The following is a 21,113-nucleotide window of genomic DNA, read 5'->3' on the forward strand; positions in this document are numbered from 1 at the left end:
CCAGTACAGCGCTGCTGTAGATCGCAGCGCTATACACCCTAATTAGATGGCGGTTCGACCATCTAACAGTCTCCGAGTGGCGATCGTCGCTGGGAGACTTAAGGTGGAGCTCCGCTCCGCCTTCCAAGCAGGAGATGCGCGTGCAACCTTCGCTCGCTCTCCTGCTAGTCCCATAGAAGGCCGTTCACGCCAATCGGTGTGGAGCGGTCCTGAGGCTGCTGCCGCATTCACGCCATAATATCCAAGGTGACAAACAGGTATAAACACTGTACCTGCTGTGCTCCATGAGGCTGTCATGAAGCGGCCTGCATCCCCTCCCCCCCCACTGCACCATTTGTAAGTGTACCCAAAGAAGCCCCTACCCCCTTGGGTCAGCACCTGTGGCCCAGAAGGAGTATTTGCCACGCATGCACAGTTTGTCCCACTCACGCCACATGCATGTACACTTTGAATTTACAGGACCCCGCCAGTTCTGTAAGCGCATCATGCAACAAGCTCAGGAGGCCGGAGTGCAGCAGCAGCATTCCTTGGGTTTAAAGTGCACATGTGCGTGGTGAGGATGGGCCGAACTGCGCATGTGTTGTGAATACTCCTTCCGTGTCAAAAGTGAAGATCAAGGGGAGGATGGAATATGCATGATGGCTTTATGGAGCACAGAAGGTACAGTGTTTATACCTGTCTGTCACCTCAGCCTTTAAAGCGGACCCAAACCAAACATTTTTTTAATTAAAAATATTTAGTTGCACCACTCTGACACATACAAAGATAAATAAACACTCCTTCAAACCTATGATCATTTCAGTGCATGCTTTTCACCCTTCTCTTATCATAGCTAGGGTTATACAGGTGGCAGCCATTAGCAATTCCTTCATTGCAGGACACCATCTACTCCACCAGTTTGCCGGAAAAATCCCGGCAATTTGAAAGGAAGGGAGGGTTTCCTCCAATAAATGTAAAATATTTTATATTTGTCATCATGCAGCTGAAAAAAGGCTGCTATTTATTATTATAATTTAGAAAATATATTTTATTTCTGAAATCTTGTATTTTTAATTTGGGTCCACTTTAAGTGAAACTGAATGCAAATTTTAATGATTGAACTTTACTGATTGAATGCAAAGATTACTGATGTCAAAACCTTGTGTTTTCAAAACATTTTATTAGGTGGTAATTTGTGGTACAAAAAAGTATTTTTAAAGGACATCCAAGGTGAAATTAAACTGATGAGAAAAACAATTGTATCCTCCTTCTCCTAAAAATGACTTTTTCAGATATCCCCCAATTTTATTTTATATTTAAATCTAGTTTTTCAGATTTTACTGTTTCATTGTCTCTGCTCAATGACACCTTCATTGAAGTATGCTAGAGCTCAAATCTATGAATTTTTGACGCTTGTATCTCTTTCCTGCTCTCAGAAGCCATTTACTGACAGGAAAGTATTTTATGGCTGTGATTACTAATCAGTGAGGGTTATGCTCAAATCTGATCCAGTCCGACCCAGATAGAAACTTTCACTTACATACCTGATGTTTAACACTTTCAGGCAGATAAAGAAAAAAAGGAACACAGCCTAGTTATTTGTGTGCTTGGCACTGTACATACACATGTCTCATCATGTCACATGTCACCTCGGGTTGTCCTTTAAAGGGAACTAGAGACGAACGATCTCTGAAAAATGAAAAAAGATGTTATACATACCTGAGGCTTCCTCCAGCCCCATAAGCCTGGATCGCTCCCACGTCGCCGTCCTCCGCTGCCTCTATCACTGGTACCGGGTCCCGTCACTTCTGCCAGACGTGACCAGTTGTACGCATGCGCAGGGGCTCCCTCCGGCTTTGTACGCATGCGCCTGCGCAGTACGGAGGGAACGCACTGCGCTTGCGTCGACTAGCTTGACTGGCCGAAAAGACGGGACCCGGTACCGGCGGACAGAGGCAGTGAAGGACGGTGGCGTGGGAGCGATCCAGGCTTATGGAGCTGGAGGAAACCCCAGGTATGTATAAAACTGGTAAGTGGTTCGTCTCTGGGTCTCTTTAAGTGTACAGAGTTCAACATGCTACTATTTTTAACTTAACAAGCACTTCTCTACATTATATCATATGTACTGTATATAATATGGAATTCTATGTGCTCTTATTATTTAAAAAAAAATAAGTGAAAGAAAAAGAAATATATATATATATAATATATACAGAGGTTGGACAAAATAATGGAAACACCTAACATTTTGGCATCATAATCTTTGAACATGTTTTAAGCAATCAAAACTTGACATACGTTACAATTTTTTGTTTATTATTTTTGTTATTTGATATGTTTAATTAAAATAATTGTTTTTTTACAGATAGTTAAAACAAAGTTGGTTATAATTTATAAAAATGGCAGATCTATCAGACTTTCAAAGAGGCCAAATTGTTGATGCTCGTATGGCAGGCGCTACTGTAACAGAAACTGCCCGAATGCTTGGCATTTCAAGAGGTACTGTCTCAAAAGTAATGACTGCCTTTGAAAGAGAAGGAAAACAATCTAAGCAAAGTACAGTTGTGGCCGAAAGTCGAAGTTGTCTGAGAGAGACCGTTGGACTCTAAATCGAATTGTTAGAAAAGCTTGCAAGACCACGGCTCCTAAAATCACTACAGAGCTGAATGAACACCTACAGAACCCAGTTTCCACAAAAACTGTTCGTTGGGAGCTGCACAAATCTGGATTGCACAGAAGAACTGCAATTAGAAAACCTCTGTTCTCAAAGAAAATGTTTCAAAGAGTTTAGAGTGGTGTAGAAACCACCAGAATTGGTCCCCTGAGCAATAACCTTATTTCCGACCTCCGGACGAGTGTACGTTGGGAGACAGCTGAAAGAAGCATTTCATCCAGACTGCTTTCTCCCAACCATAAAACATGGAGAGGGTTCTGTGTAGGGATGGTCGGAAATGCCAATTTCCGATTCTGCGGTAAATCCGCATTCCGCCATTGCCAAATACCGATTCCGCTTTCCGCTACCAATTTCCGCATTCCAATGCGGAATTTCCGCCGGAAATCGTGGAAATTCCGCCCAACTTTAACATCGATTTTCTCAAAAACTGTAAGATCTTTTTGAAAACTTTTTTTGCATCTTGTTCACAAGATTCAGTTTAATAAATCCTGAAAATTTGGTGTTTCTAGGACTTACGGGGGCTTTGCTATTAACCACTAAAGTCGGCGGATTTTTACTGTAATGTAAAATGCAGAAAACCTGCATCTGCCTATTTTCTGCATTTTACATTACAGTAAAAATCAGCCGACTTTAGCGGTTAATAGCAAAGCCCCCGTAAGTCCTAGAAACACCAAATTTTCAGGATTTATTAAACTGAATCTTGTGAACAAGATGCAAAATTTTTTTTCAAAAAGACCTTATAGTTTTTGAGAAAATCGATGTTAAAGTCGGGTGGAATTTCCGCGATTTCCGGCGGAAATTTCCGTGATTTCCGGCGGAAATCCGCCTACCGCACTTGTATTACCGGTTTCCGCATTCCGATGCGGAAATGCAATTTCCGATCGGAATTTCGGAAATTGCATTTCCGCGGAATCCGAATGAGCATCCTAATTCTGTGATGATCTGGGGTGCTATTTCTTGGAAATCCACCGGGCCAATGATTTCCCTTAATGGAAGAATTAACAGCCGAGACTTCAGTCCTGGCCAAAAGTTTTGAGACTGTCAAAAATATTGGAAATTAGAAAAGTAAAACGCCGCTATCCCGCTGCAGAACGAGGGGTCTTTACCCCCCAAATCCCCCCTGCAAAAAAAAGACTTTCTTGGTCATGGATTTTGCTGCTCATGGAGGCAGAACTTTTGGCTGCAGCTCTGCCTCCATGCGCGTCAATCAGCCGCGGATCTCCGCCTCTCCCCCGCCCCTCTTAGTGAAGGAACACTGAGAGGGGCGGGTGGGCGGAGACGGAGATACGCGCTGATAGACGCGTGTAGAGGCAGAGCTGCAGATTAAAACTCTCCCTCTCCCGCAGTGTGCCCCAGGGGATTTGGGGGGTAAAGACCCCTCGTTCTGCTGCGAGATGGCAGAGGCAAACATGCCTCACATTAACCTATTTTGGTTCCTGGACGTAGAAACTACGTCCAGGAACCATGCGCGCTACCGCGCGCTCCCGCAGCCGATTCCGCGGCGGTTCCCGGCCCGCGGTTCGTTAGCCAGGCAATCAGTGAATCGGGCTATGGTGCCCAATCACTGATTCCTCTCCCCCGCTGAAAAAGCGACAGCTTCTCTCGGAAGCTTCGCCTTTTCTGGCTGTTACCTCCCCCATGCGTCGCTCTAAGCGTGTGTTACGCTTAGAGTGACGTCATGTAAACAAACTCAGAGTGACGTCATGTAAACAAACTCATGGCCGCCATCTTGTGGCCAAAAAGTAATACTACAACCAAAAGTAAAAAAAAAATTAAATCAACACACATTTACATTTTAAACCTATTGTTTACATCCCACCCTCCCAAAACTACCCAAATAAAATGTTTAATATTAAAGAAACAAAAAACATTACAATAAAAAAAAACATGTAAATATTTACCTAAGGGTCTAAACTTTTTAAATATCAATGTAAAGATGATATATTTCTATATTTTTTTTATTTTAAACTTGTAAATAGTGATAGATGCAAAACGGAAAAAAATCACCTTTATTTCCGAATAAAATATTGTCGCCATACATTGTGATAGGGACATAATTTTAATGGTGTAATAACCGGGACATATGGGCAAATACAATACGTGACTTTTAATTATGGAGGCATGTATTATTTTAAAACTATAATGGCTGAAAACTGAGAAATAATTATTTTTTCCGTTTTTTTCTTATTCTTCCTGTTAAAATGCATTTACAGTAAAGTGGCTCTTAGCAAAATGTACCCCCCAAAGAAAGCCTAATTGGTGGTGGAAAAAACAAGATATAGATCAGTTCATTGTGATAAGTAGTGATAAAGTTATAGGCTAATGAATGGGAGGTGAACATTTCTCAAGTGAAAACGACGGAACGCGAATGGGTTAATAAAAGGAAAAAGCCAATTTTAAACTGGCTTCAGACTCTCTTTAAAGGACCTGCTGAGATCATTTCAGTAATCATCTTGTTAACTCATATAAGAAAGTTTACGAGCACAAGGCTGGAAATCATTATGTCAGGCTGATTGGGTTAGAATGGCAGACTTGACATGTTAAAAGGAGGGTGAAGCTTGAAATCATTGATCTTCCATTGTTAACCATGGTGACCAGCAAAGAAACGCATGCAGCCATCATTGCGTTGCATGCAAAATGGCTTCACAGGCAAGGATATTGTGGCTACTAAGATTGCACCCAAATCAACAATTTATAGGATCATCAAGAATTCCAAGAAAAGAGGTTCAATTCTTGTTAAGAAGGCTTCAGGGCGTCCAAGAAAGTCCAGCAAGCGTCAGGATCGTCTCCTAAAGAGGATTCAGCTGCGGGATCGGAGTGCAACCAGTGCAGAGGTTGCTCAGGAATGGCAGCAGGCAGCTGTGAGCGCATCTGCATGCACAGTGAGGCGAAGACTTTTGGAAGATGGCCTGGTGTCAAGAAGGGCAGCAAATAAGCCACTTTTCTCCCAAAAAAACATCAGTATGGTAAATGGAATGCTAAGGACTGTGGCAAAGTCATATTCTCCGATGAAGCCCCTTTCCGATTTGGGGCATCTGAAAAAAAGGCTTGTCAGGAGAAGAAAAGGTGAGCGCTACCATCAATCCTGTGTCATGCGAACAGTAAAGCATCCTGAGACCATTTATGTGTGGGGTTGCTTCTCATCCAAGGGAGTGGGCTCACTCATAATTTTGCCAAAAAACACAGCCATGAATAAAGAATGGTACCAAAACACCCTCCAACAGCAACTTCTTCCAACAATGCAACAACAGTTTGGTGAAGAACAATGCATTTTCCAGCACGATGGAGCACCATGTCATAAGGCAAAAGTGATAACTAAGTGGCTAGTGGACCAAAACGTTGACATTTTCTGTCCGTGGCCTGGAAACTCCCCAGATCTTAATCCCATTGAGAACTTGTGGTCATTCCTCAAGAGGCGGGTGGACAAACAAAAACCTACTAATTGTGAGAAACTCAAAGAAGTGTTTATGAAAGAATGGGTTGCTATCAGTCAGGATTTGGTTCAGAAGTTGATTGAGAGCATGCCCAGTCAAATTGCAGAGGTCCTGAAAAAGGAGGGCCAACACTGCAAATACTGACTCTTTGCATACATCTAATGTAATTGTCAATACAAGCCTTTGAAACATGATATGAAGTGCTCATAATTATATTTCAGTACATCACATAAACAACTGAAACAAAGATCTAAAAGCAGTTCAGCAGCAAACTTTGTGAAAACTAATATTTTTGACAGTCTCAAAACTTTTGGCCAGGACTGTATTTAGGAATTTTGGGCGACCAAGTTTATCCTATGGTTCAAGAACTGTTTCCGAAGTGGAATGCCATCTTTCGAGATGATAATGCCCCAATCCATACAGCTAGAATTGTTAAAGAATGGCACGAGGAACATTCTAATGAAGTTGAGCATCTCATCTGGCCACCACAATCACCAGACAATCAACATTATTGAGCATTTATGGTCGTCATTAGAGATTCAAGTAAGTTGATTTCAGCCGCCATCGTCTCTAAAAGAACTGGAGGGTGTTTTAACTGAAGAATAGGCTAAAATTCCTTTGGAAACAATTCACAATCTGTATGAATCAATACCTCGGAGAATTGAGGCTGTAATTGCCGCAAAAGGTGGACCTACACCATATTCAAATATATTTTGTTGATTTTCAAGGTGTTTCCATTATTTTGTCCAACCCCTGTATATATAACCTAATTCTCTTATGTAAAGAGAAAAAAGAAAACTTTTCAAATGAAAAAGAAAAGAGAGAAACGATGACTATAGGTAAATTCAATCTACTACATATGCATTTCACAACAAACATAATTCACAGCAATGTTGAATTTGTTGAATTAGAATTGTTAGAAGCTCAGAATGAAGAAATATTTTGCTGCGAATGTCAAAACCTGCATACACTAGATTTGTTAAAGCTTAGTTTACAGACTGGTTGGATACCACATGGACATACTATACGTTTAATGATAAAAAAAAATATTTAATGCAAATCAGCACAAAAATATATTAAATAGTCAGTTATAAAACTCAGTAAGTTAAAAAACCCTCCCTAACCCCAAAAGAAAATCAATTAATTAAAAAAATATAATAAATATGAAGTATGAAACAAAAAAAGGTATGCAATGATTTTAACATTTTATTTTTTGAAATCGTAAGTGGGTAAACGGCTTTAAATGCTGCTGCAGTCAGTTTGTGGTGTAGGGAAGACAATCATTATCACCCTGTGGCTTGAATGTCCACATCTCCAGCATAGAAGGAGTTACTGCAGCTGAAGGAACAAAGCATTCTGGGAGTTCGCTATCCTGCTGTGTCCTCTTAGCTGTCTGCTTTGATTTACACAGGTTGTGGTACAGGGAAAATAAAACCTAAAGCTGCTATCTCTCTTTTTTTTATGGCTGCATTGTTTTTGTGTATGTCATACAATGGGAACGGTTGTTCGAATAATCTTAATATCAAAATGTTTGGTTTAAATGTGAGAGAAAATGTCTGTGTGATTAGAAGTCAATGCAATGGTAATTTCAGACCACAAAGATATTGCTGGCCCCAAGGGATGGTGTCTGGCTGGATGAAGCCAGACTTCAGAATAAGCCAGTCAGTAAAAAGGAACAAAAAAAAAACAACAGTGTCCTTGCAAGTCTCCCTGAACGCCATAATAATGGCACAAATACAGCTACAAATATGAAACAGGATTCCTTTATACTGCTGATTAGGAATGAGCCTGCGCTTCATGTAAAATCACACAACACAAACAGCCTTTGCTTCTTATCAAAATCCCATTTCCAGCCACAGATCCTAATATACCACCTTTTTGTGTGAAACAAAACTAGCTAAAAATTATGTTTTAAAAATGTGATCACATGACCTGTCAGACCAGTCAATACATTTGGACCAAGCCATTTTTCATACTTCTGCTCCTATGCCTTTGCTTTAGGTTTCCACTTGTGCCTTTTGTTAAAGATTTTTTGCTCAGGAAATTTATATTGGTTTAACAACACACAATGGTGAATGGGGCCGTTTCAATGCAATGCGAATTTTCGTTAGCGTTCGTATACGAAAAAAAAATCTGAGGTCTTGCCTTTTTTTTGGATATTTTACGTGTATCGGCCACGATTCGCGTATAATGTTTTGCAATGTCATCGCATAGCAATGCGAATTTTCTCGTTATTATGCATGAAAATTCACATTAAATACATGGTTACATGAAGTTGTCAGCAGTCATGACTAAGCTGTTATGAGGCAGATTATGTTAAATTTGACTAATGCAAATTTTCTAATACAGAAATTTGCATGAAAACGCGTACAAATTTACATGCGAATTTTCACCAATCAGAAAAACGATTATTTGGATGCGAAAATTTAACATTACAGTGGAATTGTAGCCTAAGTTGAAAGATCTCAGGCACTGCTTAGTCAACTCAAACACATTTACTTGTTGTTGTTTTTTTCAGGACAAATAGGGCTTTCTTTTAATACCATTTAATTATAATAAATCTGGAATTTGTTTGTGTGCTTAAGAGACAATATGCTCTAAAAAATTTAAAAAACGTTTGTTCTGATTTTTTTAAATTCAAAATATGTAAAGGTCTCAAACTGCAGCAGTAAAACTTTCAGAAACTGATTATTCCATATGTTTTTAATGCAGAGATGTAAAAATTATTTAGATTACTTATTTTTTTAAGAACACTGCCGCAGCTCTGCTGTCAGCCAGTCTTCTACAACCCCTCCTTAGCAACCGCTACCATGGGAGCATGAGCGGCAACGGGCTCGCGCTTGCACATGCGCAGAAGCCATCCACCTGGTGGCTGCTACGAAGGGGACCTAGGAGACTGGCTGAAAGCTGAGCTGCGGCGAGGGACACACAGGCTTCTAGGAGCTGGAAGAAGCTCCAGGTAAGTAAATCTGATTTTTCACAGAGGCGCTTGGCGTTAGATCTATTTGAGTTTTATGCTCTGTTTCTATTGCCTGATGAAGTGGGAGATGCCTGTAAAACGCGTCACACTTGCACTTTCTGGAGTATATAAATACATTTTTGTTGTTTTGAATATACAAAACACTTGTGTGTGTCTGCTTGGAGGAGCGAAGTCCACCTCTGCCTCCTCTCATTTTAAACATTTTAGAATATTTTATCCTTTTGGCGCATCTGTTCCTGATTTTATTTGATTTGCCTCATGAATCCTTTAAAAGAGATAATTCGGTCATTTAAGCATCCCCTAGATATTTACCAAGGAGCTCAAGTATTTTATTAAAATATGGCATTGTAACAAGCTTCTATATTACAAGTATTTTCTTTTGTTCTTCATCTGTACTTCAGGCTTGATTGCAGAGCACCACCCACCATCCTTCCGTGTGATATTTCAATTTCTCATTGAGACTTTCCATTTGTCTAGATCAGGGGTCCCCAAACATTTTGGGTCGAGGGCCAGGTCAACATACTTCAGACTACTGGGGGGCCGGAGTATACATAAAATGATGTAGAAGTCTTTGCGGGCCAGACAGTGAAGCATTCCCAGGTGACAACCTGCATGCCAATTGGACAGCAGTGTCACCTGATGTGGAATTTGATTGGAATCCAGCAAATTAATGCTTTCTGGCTTCCATGTGGAAGAGTGGTGCCAGCCCTGCTATTCTATGTGCGGACCACAAATATTTAAAAATGTAGCTTACCGCATCTATAAGTAATACATTTTCTGTGTGGGGGGCCAGTAAAAAAGCCTCAGGGGGCCACATTCGGCTCGCGGGCCTTAGTTTGAGGATCACTGGTCTAGATTAACAGACCAATCAGAATCCTCATTAGCGAATAAAAATAAATGTCGATAGGAAATTTGAATCTGAATTGCTTTTTTTGCCAAATTTCTAAGATCTAATGGATAATCAGAATTTCCGGTCAACACATGTTTTAATTTACCACCAAGGACTCCCTTTGGTCCTTACGTGAGAGCTATATGGAGGCTGTCATATTTGTTTCCTTGTAAACAATACCAGCTGCCTGACATTCTTGCTGAATCACACGCCTGAAACAAGCATGCAGCTAAATGTGTCAGACTTGGGTGAGAGCACCTGATCTGCATGCTTGTTCAAGGTCGATGGCTGAAAGTGTTAGAGGAAGAGGATCAGCAGGACAGACAGGCAGTTTGAATTGTTTAAAACAAAATAAATATGTCAGTCTCCGTATTCCCCTCACTTCAGATGTGCTTCAACCAGTTGGAAACCTTGGTGAGAAATTCAAATATCCCAATACCGGGCCTTCTAACCAGTTTGAGTCGCGGGAGCCCCAAGGAAGGAAGACAAGGCAGCATTCTGCAACCAGGAGAGGTACTGATGAAGACCAGAAGAACACAGATGAAGATCAGAAAAAATAAATACTTGCAAAATAGGCCTGGATTATGATGCTACTTTTAAGGAAATCATTTAAAAAGCAGGCTGTGTGTGCTTTATTTGATTAACATTTTATTCCAAAGTGTACTTGTTCTCTCTTGCCTTTAATACCTCGGTAAATAGGCAAGAGATAAAAACAATAGAAATTTGGACCAGAGGTAGAGATGCTCAGATTTACCTTACTTGGAATTGACCCCAGTTTATAGAATTTTCTCAAAACTCGGCTAAAATACAACTTTTCAACCTTCTACCAATGTGTTATGAAGTCTAAGGGCAGCAGTTTTGATCATGAAACATGTAATATACAGGTAGTCCCCGGTTAACAAACGAGTTAGGAACTGTAGGTCCGTTCTTAACCTGAATCCATTCTTAAGTCGGAACACTGTGCCCTCTCTGTCCCTTGTGCCTCCAGTGTCTACCTCTGTTTCATCTCTGTCCCCCTCTGTGTCTCCCCTGTCTCCCTTGTGCCTCCTTAGGTCTCCCTTGTGCCTCACTAGGTCTCCCTTGTGCCTCCTTAGGTCTCCCTTGTGCCTCACTAGGTCTCCCTTGTGCCTCACTAGGTCTCCCTTGTGCCTCATTGTGTCTTATTGTGCCTCCTATGTCCAGCTGTGTCCCCTTATGCAGAATAGGTGCAGCAGAAGCCGCATCAGCGACGTCACACCTGTTACATGGTGGTGAAACGTCTAATTGTGCTGGCCAGAGCTACGTGGCCCGTCCTCTTTCCTTTCACTGTTCTCCTGGCGGCTCCTCTTGCATCGCGTAATGACACAAACAGGAGGAGCCCCCTAGTGGCGGCTCCTACAGATTGCGTCATTATGTGACGCAAGAGAAGCTGCCCGGGGAACAGTTAAGGGAGAGAGGATGGGACGCGTAGCTTCCCGGCAGCACGATTAGACGTTTCACCACCATGTAACAGGTGTGATGTCGCTGATGCGGCTTCCACTGTGCCTACTCTGCACAAGGAACAGACAGCAGAACAGGTAGTCCCCCACATCATGATGTCATCGCGGCGGATCGGCGGGCATTCGTATGGGTGGGTCACTTGTAAGTTGTGCGTTCGTAAGTCGGGGACTACCTGTATAGCGCTTCAATACATATAGCACATCAATACAAACCTTTTCTCTATGGGCGCTAACTGTATAAAAATCGCTTGTTATCTTTACCTTTCACTTCCATACCAACCTAATTAATTACAATAACCCATTATTTATCAAATAAACATTTCTAAAACTGTTCCCTATGCTTTCTCAGAAAAATACTTTACATTTTAACTTTTCGCACCACAACAAGCAGCTTCCGCGATTCTAACATATGTTACAAATTATCGGTTTTCAATACCTATACTTTTTACATATAAAAAGCTTATTTTATTATTTATTATTTTATTTTTATGTTTTTTGGTTAAATTACTGCTTTATAGGAAGGACTTTGTGGTTTCAGCTTTAGAACAGTGTTAATTAGTGGTTAAGGCTTAAAGGCCCATACACACATCAGACTTTAGTCTTTGGAAAATGAAAGATCACATACCAATCTTACCACCCTTCATGTAGTATAAGAGCCATACTCTACACAGTCTTTTCTATGGAGCTGAACTCCACATCAGAAAAAAATCTTTGTAAGATGCTGCACACACAGATGCTGTACAGACACAAAAGATCAGTATCTGCAAAAGATCTGTTCCGGCCAAAAATCCATTCCTGCAAATTGCAATGATAGTCTATGAGATCTGCATCATCATACACACATGATTTAACTGACATTCATCTGCAGATCAGATCCACCAGGATGGATTTTCAGATCTGCAGATCTGCAGATGAATGTCAGTTAAATCATGTGTGTATGATGATCTGCAGATCTCATAGACTATCATTGCAATTTGCAGGAATGGATTTTTGGCAGGAACAGATCTTTTGCAGATACTGATCTTTTGTGTCTGTACAGCATCTGTGTGTGCAGCATCTTGCAAAGATTTTTTTCTGATGTGGAGTTCAGCTCCATAAAAAAGACTGTGTAGAGTATGGCTCTTATACTACAGGAAGGGTGGTAAGATTGGTCTGTGATCTTTCATTTTCCAAAGACTATGGTCTGATGTCTGTATGTGGCCTTACAGCTCTTCTAGTTAGCTGCTTTAAAGACTTAAAATTTAATTTACAACTTTGGTTAGTTGCTCATGGGAAGGGAGCAGAAGGAGGGGCTTGGTTAAGATTAGTTGCCCACCATGTGGGGTTAAGGTTAGTTGCCCACAGGGAGGCGGGGGGGAGGTGGGGTACAGGAGAGGTTAAGTCATATTAAAGTATTGATAAATATTACCAATATTTACTATATGAGTGAAGTAGTAGAATATCAGTACATTTATGATATTTTATCACTTTTACTGGTGCCAAAATAAATGTTACAGTGGGGAGTAGTAGAATATCGATATTACAAACAATATTTTCTGGTGCCCATTTTACTAGACAATAAATTGAATATCTGCTATATCTGGTGCCGTTTTTTTAACAGGCGCCATCATTATATGCAAATCTTGATCACCCCACTTGAGTTATCTGCAGATAAATAAAAGTTGTTGTTTTTTATGTCTAAGGGCTGGTTCACATTGGGGCGATTCTTCAGCGCTTCGCTGATCACCAGCGATCAGCAAAGCCCTGCTACAATATATCCCTATGGTTACATTCACACTACAGCGGTTGTGATTTCGATCAATCAAAAACATGCTGCATGCAGCGTTTTGTGGGCAATTGCTCTAAGATTGCCGTTCTATTGAACAGAAATCACAAGCACAAATCGCTGTGAATTGTGAAATTTTGCATTCAAATTATGATCGCGGAGCCGAACGTGATCACGGGCAAAGTGCCGAGTGTGAACCGGCCCTAACATCATAATGTGCATGATAACAAGTGCCCCAATTGTAATCCTCTAGCATCTTCACAAAGTCTTCATCTGTAATCTTATATCTTATATCTTCAGCAGCAGAGAGCAGCTCTGATCCTCTTCAGAACTTACCAACTAATGTCCAACCAGGTAACATCATCATTATTTTGTTGTTTTTTTTAAGAGGATAACCATGGGCTTCCACTTATGAAGGTGATAAGTATGGGCTTCCACTTATTAAGTTGATAAGTATGGGCTTCCACTTATGAAGGTGATAAGTATGGGCTTCCACTTATGAAGGTGATAAGTATGGGCTTCCACTTATTAAGTTGATAAGTATGGGCTTCCACTTATGAATGTGATAAGTATGGGCTTCCACTTATGAAGGTGATAAGTAAGAGCTTCCACTTACTATTCCACGCGGATCCATATCTAGAGACACAGCAAAGAAATTGGCACAACAAAGCATATAGCCAGCTGCCTACCAAATTATAGCAGACCAAATGCCTTTCACCAATGAGATGGGTACCTTGCATAGCGAATCTTTGCAAAGAGCACTTTTTTCAGTGTTGATAGAAAGGGGTCTCTAAGGCCTCGTTCACATTAGGCAACGCATATGGCTGTGTGTTTGGCATGCAAGCGCACCCGATCGCATGCTATCCATGTTGCCGTGTGCTGTGCTGCTGATCCCATTCATTACAGCAAATGGGATCAGTAATGCGCTTTTGCAAAAATGCATGCAGCAGTGTGATAGCGCATCGCACTGCTGTGCAGCACGCGTAGTCTGAACGTCAGAAGTGCTCACTATGCACTTCTGATGTTCTTGCTGATCGCATACTTTATGCGCTGCTGAAATGCACACAGCAGTGCGTATAGTGTGAACGAGGCCTAACTCACTTATATATTATTATTACCTTTATTATTATTATTATTACTGTATTTAGTATTCCTATAGCAACATCTCCTGCAGCGCTGTAGAAGAGTATATTGTCTTGTCACTTAACTGTCCCTCAGAGGGGCTCACAATCTAATCTCCACCATAGTCATATGTCTATGTATGTATCGTGTAGTGTATGTATCACAGTCTAGGGCTAATGTAGGGGGAAGCCAATTAAAGAGACACTGAAGTCTTGTTTTTTACCTTCTTTTCTTATTCAATCTTCTTCAGCATTAAGTTCTAAGCTGAATCGCCGCATCCCCGCAGCAGAGCGAGTGCCCTGAAATTGCCTTGCAAAGTTCCACAGGTTGCATCATTCTGCTTCCTGGTAGAAGCGGAGATTTGCTCAGTAGCTCTGCCTCTACTCCAGTCAATCTCTGCCGATCTCCACCTCTCTCTGTCCCTTTCAGTAAAAGAAGACTGGAGTAGAGGCAGAGCTACTGCGCAAAGCTCTGCCTCTACCAGGCAGCAAAATCTACGACCTGCAAAGTCGTGGAACTTTGCAGGGCAATTTCAGGGCTATAAATAACTCGTTCTGCCATGGGGATGCAGCGATTCAGCTTAGAATTTGATGCTGAAGGATGAATAAGAAAATCTTAAACTTATCTGCATGTTTTTGGGATGTGGGAGGAAACCAGAGTGCATGGAGGAAACCTACGTGGACACGAGGGGGAACATACAAACACTTGGGGACCCAGCGCTGCAAGGCGAGAGTACCAACCACTATGCCTCTGTGCTGCATCCCATACAATAAAACCTAACTGTCCCTGCGTCAACCACTTTCCCTGTCTGTCCGTCTGTCCGAAGCTTTTTTGTACTGCGCATGGGCGCAGTACAGAAAGCCGTTGGGACGGGAGGTGAGGCCAGGGAGCACGGCGGCCGTGTGCGCGCGCGTGGCGGGTGGGAGAGTGCATGCGCGGGGTGGGCGGCGGGCACACACGGTTAAAGAGGAACTCCAGTGAAAATAATGTAGTAAAAAAAAGTGCTTCATTTTTACAATAATTATGTATAAATGATTTAGTCAGTGTTTGCTCATTGTAAAATCTTTCCTCTCCCAGATTCACATTCTGACATGTATTACATGGTGACATTGTTACTGTGGGCAAGTTATGTAGCTGTTTCTAGCTGCTCTGGCTGTTACAGACAGCTTTAAACAGCCATTTCCTGTCTGTGAACATTGTTACATTGTGGCAGTTTGCCCAGAGTACCGCGGTATTCAGAGCCTCTTGTGGGAGGGGTTTCAGCACAAAATTAGTCACACAGCGCCCCCTGATGGTCTGTTTGTGAAAATCATTCTATTTCTCATGTAAAAGGGGGTATCAGCTACTGATTGGGATAAAGTTCAATTCTTGGTTGGAGTTTCTCTTTAAATCACTACCTAGAGCCTGTTTTTAAACGGGCTTAGGTAGCCTAGTATATATATATATATATATATATATATATATATATATATATATATATATATATATATATATATATATATATATATATATATATATATTATTTTATGTTAGTATAGATAATTAATATAACATCAGTAGTAAAGAAAATAATCTCATATTTTTATTTTCAGTTGTATAGCTTTATCTATAACATTGCATCAGACATTTACAGCTGCAGTTTAGAATCCAAGCTCTGTATTTTAAGCTGTAAGCAGAAATAATGGCCCTTTGAACTTTTCTGCAGTAAAACCTTATCTCAAGCTGTCTCTCACTGTTTCTTGGCTGTTTAAACTCTTCAGAAAATAGGACTGAGTTCAGAGAAGCTCTTTTGCACAAGTAACAACTCAAGTTGTTTAACTCTTCCTGCACTGGAAAAAAAATACAAGACTTTTGTTGTTGTTGCTACTAATGTTTTATTTATTACTTATACTACACATACAATTCATTATCTCATAAGTATTTTTGCTTCGGATTTGCTTTAAGGGCACTACCCCTGACATAAGCAACCAGGATTGGAATTCTGGCTTAAGACAGTACCTATGCATTAAGGAGTCTTTGGACAAGACTGCAGTGTGGCCTATTATGTGCACCCTTAGTGGCTGCAGCTCTCAAGCACTTTGAGTCTGACAGAAGAAAAACGCTATACAAATGTTAGCATTATTATTATTATTTATTTATTTATTTTTTTTGTGACGAATAAATTAAAAACTTCCTTTACAGTATACCTGGTATGGGGTTTGTGATAATAATTGTACACAAACTAAGTTTTGGTGTTTTTTTCCCTCAATGATAATAAAGACTTACTGTATATTTCTAATGTAGTAAAATAACTCCCATAACATACAGTAAATCAATAATGTGAACAGTAAGGCCCCGTTCACACTGCACGCGTTTCCAGCCACGTTTTGGAAACGCGTGCGGGAGGCCGATATGCACGACATCAGACAGTTCATAGACTGCACTGTCTGATGTTCACACTGCATGCGTTCCGGACCTGTGCGGTCCGGGAACGCATGCTGCACGCATTTTTTGCAAAAACGCGTGGCTGTCCCATTCACTTTTCAGTGATGGGATCACCCACGCAACGCACACAAACGCGGAAGGCCATCCGCGTTTGTAATGTAAACGGGGCCTAAAGGTAGTAAATGGCTGTAATATAAAGAGAAAAACATTGCTTTTTTGCATGGTCTAATATACTCCTACTGTAAATACAGTACAATAAGCCAGACAGCACAATGTAGTGTTGATAATAATGAACACTATATACAGTATAGTTTCAGGTTATAATGTGCAGAATAGTAGCAGTAATGTTTAATGCCTGGTGTAGTATGTTTCACCCGCTAACCTGGTAAAACTCCAACAGCCCAAAGCAATTATGATGATGAATAGTTAAAGAGAGTCTGAAGCCTAATTTAAAAGAAAACAACAACAACAACAAAAAACAGATACCTAAGGCGAGGGAAGGCTCTGGGTCCTATAGAGCCTTCCTGTTCTCCTCCTGGACCCCTCATTCCAACACAGGCTTCTTGGTTTAAATCTTCCACCGTGGGAGACTTCGGCAGTCTTCGGTAACACTTGGGCTTCCAAAGGCAGATGGCTCTGTACTACCCACGCTCGTGTGCGCAATACGGAGAAGCCCATCTTCGGAAGCCTGAGTGCTTCCTTAGACTGCTGAAGCTCCAGTTTAGTGGAAGAGAGCAGTCACTGACCTGTGGGCCGTAGACTGCTAATGGGGGGGCCAGTGGGGGAACATTCTTCCAAGTTCTATTCTACGAAGGATGACATCAACAGAATGACCAGTACTCTTGATGCCGCCTCCTCCCCTGACTATAACTAACGTATTCTTCATTTTGGACTGATGAGCTCACATCAGAAAAATTTGCTAAACAAGTGTATTCATTGGAACACTATACAGGTTTGTAACTGTTCACTAAAACAAGACCTCATCTAATAAAGCCCTGGACACATGGCCCTTCTCTTCTAGATTTATGACTATTCACAAGTACAGATCCTTTTAAAACAGACAAGCTTTCATACACTGAAACAATATCTTATCTGATCTATAAAAAGTTAATGGTTTATGAGTCATTTTAGTGTATACATGCAGCCTGTTATCTAGTCTGTATCTATATGCAGTAAGGGCTGGTTCAGACTTGCTGTTGGCCAGTGATCAGCAAAGCACTGCTCCTAATGTATCCCTATGGATATGGCGATCATGGACACAAATGCGATTGCGGGCAAGCTGCGGAAGTGCTGAATGTGAACCAGCCCTAAACAAGTATTAAAGTGATCCTTGAACACCAGTGAACAGATTCATACAAAATGGAGTCCAAATAACAGTATGGAGTATTGATAAGAGTGGAACATTAGATAAGGCTATTATGTGCAGGCAACCAACAGTGCTACTCAATCCCAGGTGTAAAATATGCAATTTCAAATCTAGTATAATAAGCTCCACATTCAGCAATCATGATTACTGCTTTAAAACATTCCTCTTATCTACACTAAATTGAAATTCCATACCTATATTTAAAGGGAACCTGAAGCAAGAGGAGTGTGGAGGCTGACATATTTACTGTATATACTCGAGTATAAGTCTAGACATTTAGGTCTGACTGACTTTAAAAAAGTATAGTATAGAGTCGACTTATACATGAGTCATGGGAAACACTGAGCACACCGAGTAATGTGTGTATCTCCTTTTAAGCAATACCAGTTGCCTGGCTGTCCTGCTGATCTTCTGCCTCTAATACTTTTAGCCATAGACCCTAAACAAGCATGCAGCAAATCAGGGGCTTCTGACATTATTTTCAGATCTGACAGGATTAGCTGCATGCTTGTTTCTGGTGTGTTTCAGACACTACTGAAGTCAAACAGATCAGCAAGGCTGGCAGGCAATTGGTATTCTTTTATAGGAAATAAATATGGCAGACTCCATATACATCATGCTTCAGGTTCCCTTTAATTTTAATATCACTTTACCCCCAAAATGTTGTAGCTTACTATCTTCTCAGCAGCACTGATCCAACTAGCCAGAACTGCACAGTCTGAAGATCTCCAAGTTCAGGTTTGAACCTGAGTGGGGAACATACAGTATCCAGTGATCAAAGCATGCAATGGGAACATGGATGTAGCAATCACCCCTGTGACCCTTGCCATCGCAGGGGGGCCCAGAGGCTTTGGGGGCCTCCTCTCTTCCTCCCTCTCCCCAACCGTATGTGGAGCCAATTAGCAAAAAAACCTCCCCATTTGCTTACAAAAACCGTCCCTGCCACCTCCATCCTCCCACTATGCAGAGTAGGAAGTAACGGGAGCATATGTAATTTTTACTGTTTCCAGACGCTGCTTCACAGCAGAACACTCTCCGCTGCCAAGTTTACACCTTTAATGATCCATTTGTTTTCCACGACTTTTGTCTGATGTGTGTACACACCTTAATTCAGGATAACTGGCATAAAGGGTATTTTTGGGGCATTACAAAACATCCAGCACACGTAGAACAAACACCTCTTGAAAGCATTTCATTTAATGGTAATGCTCTGTTCCACCTTACTCCAATGGCAAGAAAAAAAGCTCTACAACAAGAGCTGACAGGGCTAGTTCTAATATAAGAAGTGTTAAAGAGACTCAACAATGAGTCTTCCTGTGTAACGCTGGCTGTGATGCAGGCTATGAAGTGTACACTAAATAAACGATAATCGAGGTCAGATCATCAACTGAGGTCATACATGAAGTCAGAGATATGCGGTACATAGGGACTGAGGCAGAGCAAGGTCAATAACAGACTAGGATCATACTGTGAGAAAACGCGGAAAAGCCGCTGCATGAACTCAGAACAAGGCGGCTGATTCCGCGTCCAATGCGGCGGTTGGCACGCGTAGGTCTACATCTAGTAGTATGGCCAAACGCGGAGAAACCGCCGCATGCCTTGATAGCGGTGCGGCGGATTCCGCATCCAGTGCGGCGGGTGCTTTACAACACATGTCTGGTGTGGCTGGGACTGATAGTCCACACAGGTTCAGAAGGATGCGCACGCGCGATGAGAGGCTGAACTTATATGACAGCCAGGAATGGAAGGCCAAACGCTCTGAAACCCCCAAGAGGCAGATACTCCAAAGGTGCAGGATCAGGTGAGCCAGGCCGCAGGTGAGATCAAGCAAAGGAGGATCCGCAGTCACAGTGAAGTATAAAAGCTGATATTCTTTATTGAAAAACGCCACAAAAATGACACATGTAGGACCACAGAATGACTGACGCGTGTCGGGCTCAAGATCTGCCCTTAATCATAGTCATACAGATTCTAAAAGAGGCGGGGACTTTATAGCAGAAAGATGGGGGAGGGGAAAAAATCCCACACCCACTCGATCCGAAGAAATCCACAACCTCTTAAAGAGGAATAAAAAACAGCTAAATAGCTAGATAGAAATAATGCATCATTACAAAAGTGCAAAGATATAGCAAAATTGTAAAAAACATCTGAATGTTAAAAATTACATGCAAAAAGTACAGATAAATAGAAAAACTGGCAAATAAAAGAAAGAAGAATCTTTCTTAACTGTCATATACTAGACTGATGTCCCAACGGGTGTTTAAACCATCAGGGGAGCGGGTACCCATACGATGCATCCAGAAGGCTTCTCGTTTGAGGAGAAGCCTCTGGTGGTCGCCTCCCCTAAATGGGGAGACCACTCTTTCCACTCCTTGGTATTTGAAAGAGGTCATGTTCCCATTATGGCAGTTCTCAAAGTGCTTAGATACAGCAGATTTCTTAAAAGTGTTCCAGCTAGTCGCACAGTAGTGCTCACCTATCCTCGCTCGAAGATTGCGGGTGGTGCACCCCACATACTGGATGCGACAGCTGGTACATGAGATTACATAAATTGTATGCTTAGTATCACAATTGATATACTGCAAAATGGGAAAAGACCTGTTAGTTGTGTAAGAAAAAATAGAAGTTCCTTTATGATGACATCCACAGTAATGGCATGTAGTGAAACCACAAGGGTAAGATCCCACTGTTCTTAGCCAGGTCGGGGTACGTATAGAGGCCGGAGACCTAAAAAGGCTGGGAGACAGGAGAGACCCTAGAGTGCGTGTCTTATGAGATGAAAAACGGCACCCTGCGTCCAGTACCTGTTTTAGTTTAAGATCTGAATGTAAGACTGGGAGGTATTTTTTGATGGTATTAACAATATTTTTGTATTCCAAACTATATTCTGTTACAAACGTGACAGCACCCTTCCCTGTTCGTCTATGTCTACCCTTGTTACTATCTAAGAGTTCTGTCCTGGATTTTTTGGCCACCCTATTGCGACTAGTTTTTAAGTGCTT

The 21,113-nt window shown here is 41.4% G+C and overlaps 1 protein-coding gene across 2 annotated transcripts in view; it reads left to right on the forward strand.

Annotated features, from left to right (window-relative positions):
- The window catches only part of ZNF518B (zinc finger protein 518B), a 134,078-nt gene that overhangs the window by 25,660 nt on the left and 87,305 nt on the right, over positions 1-21,113 (forward strand). For both annotated transcript variants that reach the window (XM_068267481.1, XM_068267491.1), the window contains exon 2: positions 13,500-13,553. The gene's annotated coding sequence lies outside the window, so the exon portion shown is untranslated. The remainder of the gene's footprint in view (positions 1-13,499; positions 13,554-21,113) is intronic.

Source organism: Hyperolius riggenbachi, chromosome 1 (genome assembly GCF_040937935.1).
Source record: "Hyperolius riggenbachi isolate aHypRig1 chromosome 1, aHypRig1.pri, whole genome shotgun sequence".
Classification (NCBI taxonomy): Eukaryota; Metazoa; Chordata; class Amphibia; order Anura; family Hyperoliidae; genus Hyperolius; species Hyperolius riggenbachi.